We start from the raw sequence: 15,671 nt of genomic DNA, 5'->3' as shown, positions 1-15,671 counted from the left end.
TGTTTATATGTACTAGGAAATGAGCGCCGGTTCCTAGCCAGATCCGGGATTCTCTCCTGAGTGAGTCACGCACTCTGTTGGCACAGGGCCACCTTTGTTCAGGACATGTATAAACGAGCCTGTATGCAGAAAGCGCCTTGTCTAGCAAGCGCCTGGCCCTGCGGCTGATGTCGCGCGTTCCTCGCTGCTGGTCTACCTTCTAAATGATGTATCATTCCTGTGCTGTATGTCGCCAGTGATGTGAACGGTGGGTTAGTGGTATGACTTACTAATTTGGCTTTGCTTTCTGTTCTCTGCCGCTTACACAATAAACTGCCTTTTTAATCTTTGTGAAAGGTGTCTTTGTGCACCTGTTATTTGCAAATCGAGCTTCAAATCATTAAGTCCGTGCATGGCAACAGCTAAGCTTCAGTCTTGCTGTTAACACCCCTCAGGACCAGGCCCGCCGCCCCCAGGGTTCGTCTCTCAGCCCCCCAGGACCCGGCCTGCCGTCCCAGGACCGCCACCGGAGTGTCTTCCTGGCCTGAAGGCGAGGAGAGGGACGGGTCGGAAGGGTTCCTGGGTGCGCGGCCCTGCAGTGACCGGGAGGAGGGAGGATTGCTTTCGCGTGGCCGCTGGGCCTGGGGCATCCAGATGGGTGTCTAGATGGTTTCCGTCTAACCCACATGTCGCCCTTGAGTGCACAGACCTCAAGCTTTAATCTTCTTGGGAGAAATCCTGATAGGTGATCTTGTGAATACAGCCTGGCGTGGTGGCAGTGACGGGTCACTGATGTGCTCCAGCTTTTGTATTGTCCGTGACAGAAAACCCAGCTGAGGTGCTCAATGTAGTAACACTAGTTTGTATGTGAGCGCTTCTGGGTGCCCGGTGCTGCTGTAAGTGCTGCGCAGGCGCCTTCTCATTTCCTCTCCCCAGCTACCCGGAGAGGTGGGTAGTGCTGTTATTCCCAAAGTTAGGATGGAGAACGAAATACAAAACCAAAAAGGGTGGTGTGGTCAATGAAAGGCTAGGTGCAGTCGGACACAGAGCTGAAGCAGCGTCACTCACACCTAGTTTCCCTCCCCGCCCTGGTTCTTGCTCTTGAGGACGCAGCCTAGCTTTTCTCTGGCTGTGGTGGCAGGGGAGGCCCCACATAGGCCAGACCCCAGTGGCAGAAGCCCCTGGTTCACCCTGGATGGCTGTGTGGGGTCTTTAGTGTAACTTGGATCCTAGCTTGCACATTAGGGAATGGCATTAGCGGACTGCCTTCCCCTGAAGATGTGTATTATCAACTATATATTTGTGTCCCCTCTCCACCAAATTCTAATCAAGACCCTAATCTCCAGTGGGACAGTATTTGGAGATGGGGCCTTTGGGAGGCAACCAGGTCATGAGGGTGGAGCCTCCATGAGAGGGCAGTGCCTTTAGGAGAGGAGATAACACAGAGAGCTCATGCCTCTTCTCCCTGTGACAGTGCACAGAGGGCGGCTGTCTGCAAGCCAGGGAGCAGCTCTCACCAGACACCAGACCTGCTGGTTCCTTAGTCTTGGACTTCCAGCTCCAATAATGTTTGGTGTTCAATAAATGTTTGGTGTTCAAGCCACCAGTCTATGGAATTTTTGTTAGAGCAGCCCCAGCTGACTAGACCCACAGCCCAGGGGCTTAGCCAGACAAAGGTAGTGGTTCCCCAGAGCAAAACTAGGGTGCTGTCAGCAGGGAGTGTGGAAGCAGGGAGGCCTGTATTCTGTTGTGTCTGTGATGCTCTGTAGCCATTTCTCCTCTGGCCTCAGTTTCCACATATTAGGAGCTCTCCATGGTCCTTGCAGAGCTCCTGTGCAGTGACTAAGTTCAATACCCGTTTTCCTGAATTCAGGGTCTGGCACTGCAGACCTTCTGGGGACCCATGTTCCTCCCCTGCCCCCCTCCACCCCGTCCTCACCTCAAGTCCTTTCAGCCTTTGCAGTGCTGACTCTTCAGTGATTGTTGGGAGGGCTCCATTTTTCTGCCCTTACCACAACTGAAAATTCTCATTCCTATTTCCACTTTTTTATTTCCACCTTCACTTCTTGTTTCTTCTCGATCCTAATTTTGCCACTTCTTTACTGGGTCAAACACAGTGAATTCAAATCCCAACTCCATCACTTACTATGTGCATCTCTCAACTCACATAGTAAGGTTTCTGAGCCTGTGTCACCTGTAAACCTGCAGTGCCACTGCTACCTTGCTCTTTGGGTTGGAGGGAAGATACAGCAAAAAAGCACGTATGATGGTGTCCCACACACGTGACTGTTAGTATAATACCCAGTGAGTAGGCGCACATCACTAGTAGTATTGTTTCTGCATTTTTTGGTCTGGACACTTGCTGTTTGCATCGCTGCTAACTGGGAGTCCCAGAAACACTTGAGAAATAGCTCTGGGTTCAGCATGGTTCCAAATGACTGCTGGAGGCCACTTTCAGGATGATGGACATCACACATCTCTGGTATCTGGGACAGGGAGGGGTGACTGGACTGGTGCCAGGCTAGGCTGGCTAGACTTTCCCAGCAGTTGCCCAGCAGCCCCAGGAAGGAGCTCAGGCTTCTCCAGAGCCACTCATTTTGCCGTCAGGCACAGCCTCCATCCCGCTGCGGTTCCTGTGAACCTTTGCGCTCCAGCCTGGTAGAACTCAATGCTACTGGCCCTCCTGACTCTGTCAGACCCCAGCCCTCCCACAAACAGCCCCACTGTCCCACGAGCCCACCCCCTCTTCCAGTTCCCACTGCCCATTCTCTTTCAGCCTTGGGTCTCAGATCAAAGGTCAACTCTTACTGAACCCGAGGGAAAGTTGACCGGGTTATTATAACTTCATACTTTGTAGTTCTCCTTTCTAATCCCTCATGTGTTGTTTGTTTTCCTGTCTCCCTGACCACACCATGCGATCTTTGAGGAAGTGGCTTTCTTACTCATATTGGAGCTTCCAGGGCTTAATGATTGCCTACCACATCAAAGGTACTCAATTTTTATTAAAGGAATGAATAGCCTTCCCTCAACCCCCCAATAATGAGCCAGTCATGCATTGAAAATGTTAGAAGACCCTGAGCATAAAGGGCAGAGATTAGTAGGACTTGTCCGCACACGTCTCTGTCCCTCTCTCCATTTCGCCCCCAATCACCCCCAGCAAAGTATGCAACTGCGTTGGCCCTCTTCCAACACTGCTTGCAGGAGGCTCTCTATGTGTTAAACAGAGGTGGATAGGTGTTCCTGAGTTCTTTCTGATGACATATCTCTTTGTTAACTATTTCTTGATCTTTCGTTTTTCTGCAGAAACTTACTCACTGGGAGTACCCTTAATCACCAGTGGCTCATGGTATTTTTACTTTAATTCTGCTTATCATTCCTCCCTTTGTAAAGCCAAGGAGTCACATGTCTGGCAGTGAGCCTGGTGCTCCTAAGGTGTGATCCTGGGCAGTGTTTTCCTTGGCTTCAGCCACCCCTTTTTCACCACTCAGCCAGTAGTTCCCAGCTCCCAAGGGAATCTGCACTGTACACAGCTCCTTCCTTTGCACTGTGCCCCAAAACTAATTTCAACACTTTCATTTTCCTTCTGATGCTTGAGGTGCTAGATGAAGCAGCTAAAAATGTGGTGTTTCCCCCCATCTCTGGCAGAGGAAAACAGAAACAAAAGTACAATTTGAAGTTCATGTGCACATCCAGGTTCACAAATCTATCTATATACAAGCAACAGTTTCTTGAAATGAACAAATGATGTTTTTGTTTCTGAAAGAAAACCTACAAGATCTCTAAAATCTAAAACACGATAAACAGTGGACTAAGCCCGGAAGCCCATGATAGTCACTGTCTCAGCCGTCTGACTTCTGTCCAGATATGCAAAATTATGCAAACGTGGCCATGTCAAGTGTTCATTCGACATTTTTCAAATGCCCACTATGTGCTAGGTTAGGTGCTTGCACTACTGAGGATTCAGACTGGCCAAGAGACCTTTTCCCCCTGGAGCTGAAAAGGTGCAACAATGGAGAGAAAAATATGTAGGAAGGCATGAAAGACCATAACCCATAGGTTATAGTCTTTGAATTGTGGGTGTAAAGGTGGTTAATTAGGAGTTAAGGAGGACAGACCAATAAGGCAACTGGTAAAGTACAAGGGTCTGGAGTAGACGAAAGAAAGCCCATGTATGTATAGCATGTATAATGTGGTGGTGGGGGCACGGGGAGGGCTGTGCAACACAGAGAAGACACGTAGTGATTCTACAACATCTTACTATGCTGATGGACAGTGACTGTAATGGGGCTTGTGGGGGGGGACTTGGTGAAGGGGGGAGCCTAGTAAACATAATGTTCCTCATGTAATTGTAGATTAATGATACAAAAAAAAAAATTCTAACCAGGAAAAAAAAAAAGAAAGCCCATGTTAATTTGCTTAACATCAACTGCCCTCCAGGAAGAAAAATAAAGCTTGCACTCATGCCATTAAGTCCCTAATATTTATGTGCTGGTAGGCATATGGGTCTCAGGATTTACCTGCAGTGCCTGAAGCTTCTTGTGCAGGAGCCAGCCCTCCACTTCCTTCATTATGCTGAACTATACCACCTGACAGCTACTGGTTGCCAGTAGTTTGAGGAGCTTCTAATAAGCAAACTTGTACAGTTTGTTCAAAACCAAGCCAGAATCTGTGTTATGCTTGTATGTACAAGGAACAAACTGTATGTTTGACTCCAGAAATATAATTTGTTAAACAAACCAGTGGTACCTAAAATGTCTTGCATTGTGTTTTACAATCACTTACACAAATGAGGTTTATTAGCAGCCTATGCAGGAGTGATGTTTCCTATCCCAGACCTCATCAGCACTCTCTCCGGCACACAAATTGAGCTCTGCTGACTGCCTCCGCAGGTGGCTCTGCCCTGGGTAAGGGCTGAGGAAGCAGTTCTGGCCTCAGCTTTCCTGAGCTCAGCACAGCTTTCCCATGAAGGGATGCCATCCAGCCAGCAGGTGTGAAAACCAGGCCCAGCCCCAGCTCTTCTGGGACCTTCTGTTGTGCTCTCCTTACCTCTCCAAAAGCTAGTAATCTACAATGGCCAGAGGTGGAATTAACAAAAAGACATATGCACCCCTATGTTTATTGCAGCACTATTTGCAATAGCCAAGATATGGAAGCAACCTAAGTGTCCATCAGTAGATGAATGGATAAAGAAGATGTGGTACATATACACAATGGAATATTATTCAGCCATGAAAAGAAAACAAATCCTACCTTTTGCAACAACATGGATGGAGCTCAGTGAAATAAGTCAGGCAGAGAAAGACAAGTACCAAATGATTTCACTCATTTGTGGAGTTTAACAACAAAGCAAAACTGAAGGAACAAAACACCAGCAGACTCACAGACTCCAAGAAGGGACTAGGGGTTACCAAAGGGGAGAGGTGGGGGAGGGAGGGTGAGGATGGAGGGAGAAGGGGATTAAGGAGCATTATAATTAGCACTCACAATATAGGTAGGTCATGGGGAAGGCAGTATAGCACGGAGAAGACAAGTAAAACTCTTTAGCATCTTACTACGCTGATGGACAGTGACTGCAGTGGGGTGTGTAGGCGATTTGATAATATGGGTGAATGTTGAAACCACAATGTTGATCATGTGAAACCTTCATAAGATTGTACCTCAGTGATACCTTAATTAAAAAAAGAAACTGGGAGGAGCCAAGATAGTGGCGTGAGTAGGGCAGCAGAAATCTCCTCCCAAACCCATATATATTTTTGAAAATACAACAAATACAACTATTCCTAAAAGAGAGACCAGAGGATATACTTCAACAGCCAGGCTACATCTACATCTGCGAGAACTCAGCATCTCACGAAAGCTGCGGCCTGGTGGGACCAGAGTGCCTCCACCCCACAGCTCCCTGGCAGGAGGAACGAACTCGGAGTGGGGAGGGAGTGGAGATGCAGGACTGCTAAATAACCAGCCCTAGGTAATCTGCACCGGGAGCACAGACACACATCGCATGGTGTGCTGGATATTAGGGAAAAGTAAAAGTAAAATCTGTGAGCGGGTCTCCACAACTGGCTCCCCTGGGACAAAAGAAAAGCAAGTGCTTTTTGAAAGTCTTAAAGGGACAGGGCATCACAGCTGGACAGAATCGTCCCAGCACAACTCACCCAGAAAGTTGGGAATCCTGAGGAATTTCAGGGGCCCCAGCCCCCTGGGAGGCAGCTCAGCTCTGAAGACCCTCACCAAGATAAGCACCCTGCCATTCGTTTCCCTGCTGCACGGTCCCACCACAATGGCTGAGCAGCTGGAGAGTGGTCGTGCCCATAGCAACTGCCCAGAGTTTCCAACCGGTGCACAGCTGCCTGGGCCAGACCCAGAGGCCACCACCAGCATGCAGCTGCCTGGTGCAGGCAGAGGAGGCCAGGGAAAGGTGCAAAGGGGTGCCTTTCTTGCAGGAGAGCACACCCGGCATGCCCGCCACTCCCCGCAGGGCACGGGGCTGCCCCAAGGGCTGCTCCGCCCACGGTGGCTCAGGGGATTGATCTGGACGCTGGTCCCAGTGTGCGAGTAACTGACACAGGCAGCAGAGAAGGGCAAAGCAACCAGCAAGCAGGAAGGGACCTTGTTCTCCCAGCTGATACATGTGCCACCTGCCTGCGACTACCTCTATCACCATGAAAGGCAGAAAAAATTTGTCCAGTCCAGAATTACCCAGACAACCCCTGAGAGAGGGCCTGGGGAGATAGAAATAACCAATCTTTCTGAAAAATAATTCAAACTAAAGGTCATAACCATGCTGATGGACCTGCAGAGAAATATGCAAGAGCTAAGGGATTGAGTCAGGAGGGAGAACACAGAAATAAAACAATCTCTGGAAGGACTTAAGAGCAGACTGGATGAGGTGCAAGAGATCGTTAATGGAATAGAAATCACAGAACAGGAATACAGAGAAGCTGAGGCAGAGGGAGATAAAAGGATCTCCAGGAATGAAAGAATATTAAGAGAACTGTGTGACCAATCCAGATGGAATGATATTCGCATTATAGGGGTACCAGAAGAAGAAGAGATAGAAATAGGGATAGAAAGTGTCTTTGAAGAAATAATTGCTGAAAACTTCTCCAAACTGGGGGAGGAAATAGTCTCTCAGACCATGGAAGCCCACAGATCTCCCAACACAAGGGACCCAAGGAGGACAACACCAAGACATATAATAATTAAAATGGCAAAGATCAAGGACAAGGACAGAGTATTAAAGGCAGCCAGAGAGAGAAAAAGGTCACCTACAAAGGAAAACCCATCAGGCTATCATCAGACTTCTCAACACAAACCTTACAGGCCAGAAGAGAATGGCATGATATATTTAATGCAATGAAACTGAAGGGCCTTGAACCAAGGATACTGTATCCAGCACGATTATCATTTAAAAATGAAGGAGGGATTAAACAATTCCCAGACAAGCAAAAGTTGAGGGAATTTGCCTCCCACAAACCACCTCTACAGGATATTTTAAAGGGACTACTCTAGATGGAAGCACTCCTAAGGCTAAATAGATTACACCAGAGAAAATAAAATCACAACAAAGAAATCAGACCAACCAAATACTAACTAAAGGCAAAAAATAAAATCAACTATGCACAAAAGCAGTCAAAGGAAACACAAAAGAGTACAGAATAAAACATCTAACATATAAAGAATGGAGGAGGAGGAATAAGAAGGGAGAGAAATAAAGAATCATCAGACTGTGTTTATAATAGCTTAATAAGCGAGTTAAGTTAGACAGTAAAGAAGCTACCCTTGAACCTTTGGTAACTACAAATCTAAAGCATGCAATGGCAATAGCACATATCTTTCAATAATCACCCTAAATATAAATGGACTGAATGCACCAATCAAAAGACACAGAATAATAGAATGGATAAAAAAGCAAGACTCATCTGTATGCTGCTTACAAGAGACTCACCTCAAAGCCAAAGATATACACAGACTAAAAGTGAAGGGATGGAAAAAGATATTTCGTGCAAACAATAGGAAGGAAAAAGCAGGTGTTGCAGTACTTGTATCAGACAAAATAGACTTCAAAACAAAGAAAGTAACAAGAGATAAAAAGGATATTACATGATGATAAAGGGGTCAGTCCAACAAGAGGATATAACCACTATAAATATATATGAACCCAACACAGGAGCACCAACATATGTGAAACAAATACTAACAGAATTAAAGGTGAAACAAATACTAACAGAATTCCAGAAATGGAATGCAATGCATTTGTTCTAGGAGACTTAAACACACTACTGACTCCAAAGGACAGATCCACCAGACAGAAAATAAGTAAGGACACAGAGGCACTGAACAACACCCTAGAACAGATGGATCTAACAGACATCTACAGAACTCTACACAAAAAAGCAGCAGGATACACATTCTTCTCGAGTGCACATGGAACATTTTCCAGAATAGACCATATACTAGGTCACAAAAAGAGCCTCAGTAAATTCAAAAAGATTGAAATTGCACCACCCAACTTCTCAGACCACAAATGTATAAAACAAGAAATAAATTGTACAGAGAAAACAAAAAGGCTCACAAACACATGGAGGCTTAACAACATGCTCCTACATAATCAGTGGATCAATGACAAAATTAAAACAGAGATCAAACAATATATGGAGACAAATGACAACAGCACAAAGCCTCAACTTCTGTGGGATGCAGCGAAGGCAGTTCTAAGAGGAAAGTATATGGCAATCCAGGCATGTTTAAAGAAGGAAGAACAATCCCAAATGAATAGTCTAAAGTCACAATTATTGAAACTGGAGAAAGAAGAACAAATGAGGCCCAAAGTCACCAGAAGGAGGGACATAATAAAGATCAGAGAAGAAATAAATAAAATTGAGAAGAATGAAACAACAGAAAAAAATCAATGAAACCAAGAGCTGGTTCTTTGAGAAAATAAACAAAACAGACAAGCCCCTAGCCAGACTTATTAAGAGAAAAAGAGAATCTACACACATCAACAGAATCAGAAACAAGAAAGGAAAAAATCATGATGGACCCCACAGAAATACAAAGAATTATTAGAGAATACTATGAGAATCTATATGCTAACAAACTGGATAACCTAGAAGAAATGGACAACTTCCTAGAAAAATACAACCTTCCAAGACTGACCAAGGAAGAAACAGGAAATCTAAAAAGAACAATTACCAGCAACAAAATAGAATCAGTAGGGGGGCGGAGCCAGGATGGCAGCGTGAGTAGAGCAGTGGAAATCTCCTCCCAAAAACACATAGAGCTATGAAAATATAACAAAGAAAAATCTTCCTAAAATAGAGACCACAGGACACAGGACAACATCCAGACCACATCCACACCTGCAAGAACCCAGCGCCTTGCAAAGGGGGTAAGATACAAGCCCCGGCCCGGCGGGACCCGAGCGCCCCTCCCCCCGGCTCCCGGCAGGTGGAAAGAAACCGGAGCGGTTTTTTTTTTTTTGGCGAGCGCTTTTTGGAAACCTTAAAGGGACGGGCCCCCGTTGCTAGGGAGGCAGGGTGGCGGGACCGGTGAGCAGGTGCCTGGGAACGGCGCCTGAGGACAAAGAATATCCCACGTTTCTCCCTGCGGGACTGGCGGGAAGGTGCCTGAGACCAGTGCCTGAGGACGGAGGAAATCGCGCGTTTTTCCCCTTTTTTTTTTTTTTTCTCTTTTTGGCGAGCGCTTTTTGGAAGCCTTAAAGGGACAGGGACCCCAGTGCTAGGGAGGCAGGGTGGCGGGACTGGTGAGCGGGTGCCTGGGACCGGCGCCTGCGGACAAAGAATATCCCACGTTTTTCCCTGTGGGACCAGTGGGCGGGTACCTGAGACCGGCACTTGAGGACAGAGGAAATCGCGCGTTTTTCCCCTTTTTTTTTCCCTCTTTTCTGCGAGTGCTTTTTGGAAGCCTAAAAGGGACAGGGACCCCGGTGCTAGGGAGGCAGGGCGGCGGGACTGGTGAGCGGGTGCCTGGGACCGGCACCTGAGGACAAAGAATATCCCGCGTCTTTCCCTGTGGGACCGGTGGGTGGGTGCCTGAGACCGGCACCTGAGGACGGAAGAAATCGCGCGTTTTTCCCCTTTTTTTCTCTCTTTTTGGTGAGTGCTTTTTGGAAGCCTTAAAGGGACAGGGACCCCGGTGCTAGGGAGGCAGGGCGGCGGGACTGGTGAGCGGGTGCCTGGGACCAGTGCCTGAGGACAAAGAATATCGAGCGTTCGTTCCCTGCGGGACCGGTGGGTGGGTGCTTTTTGGAAGCCTTGAAAGGACAGGGACCCTGGTGCTAGGGAGACAGGGCAGCAGGACCAGTGAGCGGGTGCCTGGGACCGGCACCTGAGGACAAAAAAAAAAAAAAAAAAAAAAATCGCTTGTTTTTTCCTTTTTTTTTTTTTTTTTCTTTCTGTTCCCTCTCTCATTGTTGCTGTTGTTGTTTTGGTTTGGAGAGTGCTTTTTGGAAGTCTTAAAGGGGCAGGACAGGTCACTTAGACCAGAGGCAGGGAATCTGGGGATCTCTGGGCACTCTAACCCCCTGGGCAGCAGGGAGCACAGAGGCCCCTTACGGAGATAAATAGCCTCCTGGCCGCTCCCCCTCCAACGGGGCTCCACCATTTTGGAGGAACAGCCCCAGCCAGGCCAAGCCCACAGCAACAGCGGAGATAAACCCCAAAGCAACTAGGCAGGAAGCAGAAGCCCTGTCTGCGCACAGCTGCCCAGCACAAGCCACTAGAGGTCGCTAGTCTCCCAGGAAAAGGCTACAAACCAACAAGAAGGGAAGCTCTTCCAGCGGTCACTTGTACCAGCTCTGCAAACTATCTCTATCACCATGAAAAGACAAAACTACAGGCAGACAAAGATCACAGAGACAACACCTGAGAAGGAGACAGACCTAACTAGTCTTCCTGAAAAAGAATTCAAAATAAAAATCATGAACATGCTGACAGAGATGCAGAGAAAAATGCAAGAGCAATGGGATGAGATGCAGAGAAAAATGCAAGAGCAGTGGGATGAAGTCCGGAAGGAGATCACAGATGTCAGGAAAGAGATCACAGAAGTGAAACAATCCCTGGAAGGATTTATAAGCAGAATGGATAAGATGCAAGAGGCCATTGAAGGAATAGAAGCCAGAGAACAGGAACGTATAGAAGCTGACATAGAGAGAGATAAAAGGATCTCCAGGAATGAAACAACACTAAGAGAAATATGTGACCAATACAAAAGGAATAACATTCGTATTATAGGGATACCAGAAGAGGAAGAAAGAGGAAAAGGGATAGAAAGTGTCTTTGAAGAAATAATTGCTGAAAACTTCCCCAAACTGGGGGAGGAAATAATCGAACAGACCATGGAATTACGCAGAACCCCCAACAGAAAGGATCCAAGGAGGACAACACCAAGACACATAGTAATTAAAATGGCAAGGATCAAGGACAAGAAAAGAGTTTTAAAGGCAGCTAGAGAGAAAAAGGTCACCTATAAAGGAAAACCAATCAGGCTAACATCAGACTTCTCAACAGAAACCCTACAGGCCAGAAGAGAATGGCATGATATACTTAATGCAATGAAACAGAAGGGCCTTGAACCAAGGATACTGTATCCAGCACGACTATCATTTAAATATGATGGTGGGATTAAACAATTCCCAGACAAGCAAAAGCTGAGGGAATTTGCTTCCCACAAACCACCTCTACAGGGCATCCTACAGGGACTGCTCTAAATGGGAGCACCCCTAAAAAGAGCACAGAACAAAACACACAACATATGAAGAATGGAGGAGGAGGAATAAGAAGGGAGAGAAGAAAAGATTCTCCAGACAGTGTATATAACAGCTCAATAAGCGAGCTAAGTTAGGCAGTAAGATACTAAAGAAGCTAACCTTGAACCTTTGGTAACCACAAATCTAAAGCCTGAAATGGCAATAAGTACATATCTCTCAATAGTCACCCTAAATGTAAATGGACTTAATGCACCAATCAAAAGACATAGAGTAATAGAATGGATAAAAAAGCAAGACCGGGAGGTGAGAGCCAAGATGGCGGCGTGAGTAGAGCAGTGGAAATCTCCTCCCAAAAACACATAGAGCTATGAAAATATAACAAAGAAAAATCTTCCTAAAATAGAGACCACAGGACACAGAACAACATCCAGACCACATCCACACCTGCAAGAACCCAGCGCCTTGTGAAGGGGGTAAGATACAAGCCCCAGCCCGGCGGGACCCGAGCGCCCCTCCCCCCGGCTCCCGGCGGGTGGAGAGAAACCGGAGCAGTTTTTTTTTTTGGCGAGCGCTTTTTGGAAGCCTTAGAGGGACGGGCCCCCGTTGCTGGGGAGGCAGGGTGGCGGGACCGGTGAGGAGGTGCCTGGGAACAGCGCCGGAGGACAAAGAATATCCCGCGTTTCTCCCTGCGAGACCTGGGGGCGGGTGCCTGAGACCGGTGCCTGAGGACGGAGGAGGTCGCGCGTTTTTCCCCTTTTTTTTTTTCTCTTTTTGGCAAGCGCTTTTTGGAAGCCTTGAAGGGACGGGGACCCCAGTGCTAGGGAGGCACGGTGGCGGGTCTGGTGAGCGGGTGGCTGGGACCGGCGCCTGAGGACAAAGAATATCCCCCGTTTTTCCCTGCGGGACCGGTGGGCGGGTGCCTGAGACCGGCACTTGAGGACAGAGGAAATCGCGCGTTTTTCCCCTTTTTTTTTTCTCTTTTCTGCGAGTGCTTTTTGGAAGCCTAAAAGGGACAGGGACCCCGGTGCTAGGGAGGCAGGGCGGCGGGACTGGTGAGCGGGTGCCTGGGACCGGCACCTGAGGACAAAGAATATCCCGCATTTTTCCCTGTGGGACCGGTGGGTGGGTGCCTGAGACCAGCACCTGAGGACGGAAGAAATCGCGCGTTTTTCCCCTTTTTTTTCTCTCTTTTTGCCAAGTGCTTTTTGGAAGCCTTGAAGGGACAGGGACCCCGGTGCTAGGGAGGCAGGGCGGCAGGACTGGTGAGCGGGTGTGTGGGACCAGTGCCTGAGGACAAAGAATATTGAGCGTTCCTTCCCTGCGGGACCGGTGGGTGGGTGCTTTTTGGAAGCCTTGAAAGGACAGGGACCCTGGTGCTAGGGAGACAGGGCAGCAGGACCAGTGCGCGGGTGCCTGGGACCGGCACCTGAGGAAAAAAAAAAAAATCGCGTGTTTTTTCTTTTTTTTTTCCTTTCTGTTCCCTCTCTCATTGTTGCTGTTGTTGTTTTGGTTTGGAGAGTGCTTTTTGGAAATCTTAAAGGGGCAGGACAGGTCACTTAGACCAGAAGCAGGGAATCTGGGGATCTCTGGGCACTCTAACCCCCTGGGCAGCAGGGAGCACAGAGGCCCCTTACGGAGATAAATAGTCTCCTGGCTGCTCCCCCTCTAACGGGGCTCCACCATTTTGGAGGAACAGCCCCAGCCAGGGCAAGCCCACAGCAACAGTGGAGATAAACCCCAAAGCAACTGGGCAGGAAGCAGAAGCCCTGTCTGCGCACAGCTGCCCAGCACAAGCCACTAGAGGTCGCTATTCTCCCAGGAAAAGGCTACAAACCAACAAGAAGGGAAGCTCTTCCAGCGGTCACTTGTACCAGCTCTGCAGACTATCTCTATCACCATGAAAAGGCAAAACTACAGGCAGACAAAGATCACAGAGACAACACCTGAGAAGGAGACAGACCTAACTAGTCCTCCTGAAAAAGAATTCAAAATAAAAATCATGAACATGCTGACAGAGATGCAGAAAAAAATGCAAGAGCAATGGGATGAGATGCAGAGAAAAATGCAAGAGCAGTGGGATGAGATGCAGAGAAAAATGCAAGAGCAGTGGGATGAAGTCCGGAAGGAGATCACAGATGTCAGGAAAGAGATCACAGAAGTGAAACAATCCCTGGAAGGATTTATAAGCAGAATGGATAAGATGCAAGAGGCCATTGAAGGAATAGAAGCCAGAGAACAGGAACGTATAGAAGCTGACATAGAGAGAGATAAAAGGATCTCCAGGAATGAAACAACACTAAGAGAAATATGTGACCAATACAAAAGGAAAAACATTCGTATTATAGGGATACCAGAAGAGGAAGAAAGAGGAAAAGGGATAGAAAGGGTCTTTGAAGAAATAATTGCTGAAAACTTCCCCAAACTGGGGGAGGAAATAATCGAACAGACCATGGAATTATACAGAACCCCCAACAGAAAGGATCCAAGGAGGACAACACCAAGACACATAATAATTAAAATGGCAAGGATCAAGGACAAGGAAAGAGTTTTAAAGGCAGCTAGAGAGAAAAAGGTCACCTATAAAGGAAAACCAATCAGGCTAACATCAGACTTCTCAACAGAAACCCTACAGGCCAGAAGAGAATGGCATGATATACTTAATGCAATGAAACAGAAGGGCCTTGAACCAAGGATACTGTATCCAGCACGACTATCATTTAAATATGATGGTGGGATCAAACAATTCCCAGACAAGCAAAAGCTGAGGGAATTTGCTTCCCACAAACCACCTCTACAGGGCATCCTACAGGGACTGCTCTAGATGGGAGCACCCCTAAAAAGAGCACAGAACAAAACACACAACATATGAAGAAGGGAGGAGGAGGAATAAGAAGGGAGAGAAGAAAAGACTCTCCAGACAGTGTATATAACAGCTCAATAAGTGAGCTAAGTTAGGCAGTAAGATACTAAAGAAGCTAACCTTGAACCTTTGGTAACCACGAATCTAAAGCCTGCAATGGCAATAAGTACATATCTTTCAATAGTCACCCTAAATGTAAATGGACTTAATGCACCAATCAAAAGACATAGAGTAATAGAATGGATAAAAAAGCAAGACCCATCTATATGCTGCTTACAAGAAACTCACCTTAAACCCAAAGATAAGCATAGACTAAAAATCAAGGGATGGAAAAACATATTTCAGGCAAACAACAGTGAGAAGAAAGCAGGGGTTGCAGTACTAATATCAGACAAAATAGACTTCAAAACAAAGAAAGTAACAAGAGATAAAGAAGGCCACTACATAATGATAAAGGGCTTAGTCCAACAAGAGGATATAACCATTCTAAATATATATGCACCCAATACAGGAGCACCAGCATATGTGAAGCAAATACTAACAGAACTAAAGAGGGAAATAGACTGCAATGCATTCATTGTAGGAGACTTCAACACACCACTCACCCCAAAGGATAGATCCACCGGGCAGAAAATAAGTAAAGACACACAGGCACTGAACAACACACTAGAACAGATGGACCTAATAGACATCTATAGAACTTTACATCCAAAAGCAACAGGATATACATTCTTCTCAAGTGCACATGGAACATTCTCTAGAATAGACCACATACTAGCTCACAAAAAGAGCCTCAGTAAATTCCACAATATTGAAATTCTACCAACCAATTTTTCAGACCACAAAGGTATGAAAGTAGAAATAAATTCTACAAAGAAAACAAAAAGGCTCACAAACACATGGAGGCTTAACAACATGCTACTAAATAATCAATGGATCAATGAACAAATCAAAATAGAGATCAAGGAATATATAGAAACAAATGACAACAACAACACTAAGCCCCAACTTCTGTGGGATGCAGCGAAAGCAGTCTTAAGAGGAAAGTATATAGCAATCCAGGCACACTTGAAGAAGGAAGAACAATCCCAAATGAATAGT

The 15,671-nt window shown here is 46.7% G+C and overlaps 1 long non-coding RNA gene across 3 annotated transcripts in view; it reads left to right on the top strand.

Moving 5' to 3' along the window:
- Positions 1–109: 109 nt before the first annotated feature.
- LOC118969403 (uncharacterized) overlaps positions 110–15,671 on the top strand; it is a 38,543-nt gene continuing 22,981 nt past the window's right edge. For 2 of the 3 annotated variants that reach the window (XR_012122153.1, XR_012122154.1), the window contains exons 1-2: positions 110–247; positions 435–529. This is a non-coding gene — a long non-coding RNA (uncharacterized lncRNA). Of the gene's footprint in view, positions 248–434; positions 530–1,453; positions 5,248–15,671 lie in introns of those variants that run through there. The other variant, XR_012122155.1, reaches the window with a different exon arrangement.

This window comes from Manis javanica, chromosome 10 (assembly GCF_040802235.1).
Source record: "Manis javanica isolate MJ-LG chromosome 10, MJ_LKY, whole genome shotgun sequence".
Classification (NCBI taxonomy): Eukaryota; Metazoa; Chordata; class Mammalia; order Pholidota; family Manidae; genus Manis; species Manis javanica.
This window is presented reverse-complemented; position numbering and strand designations above follow the sequence as displayed.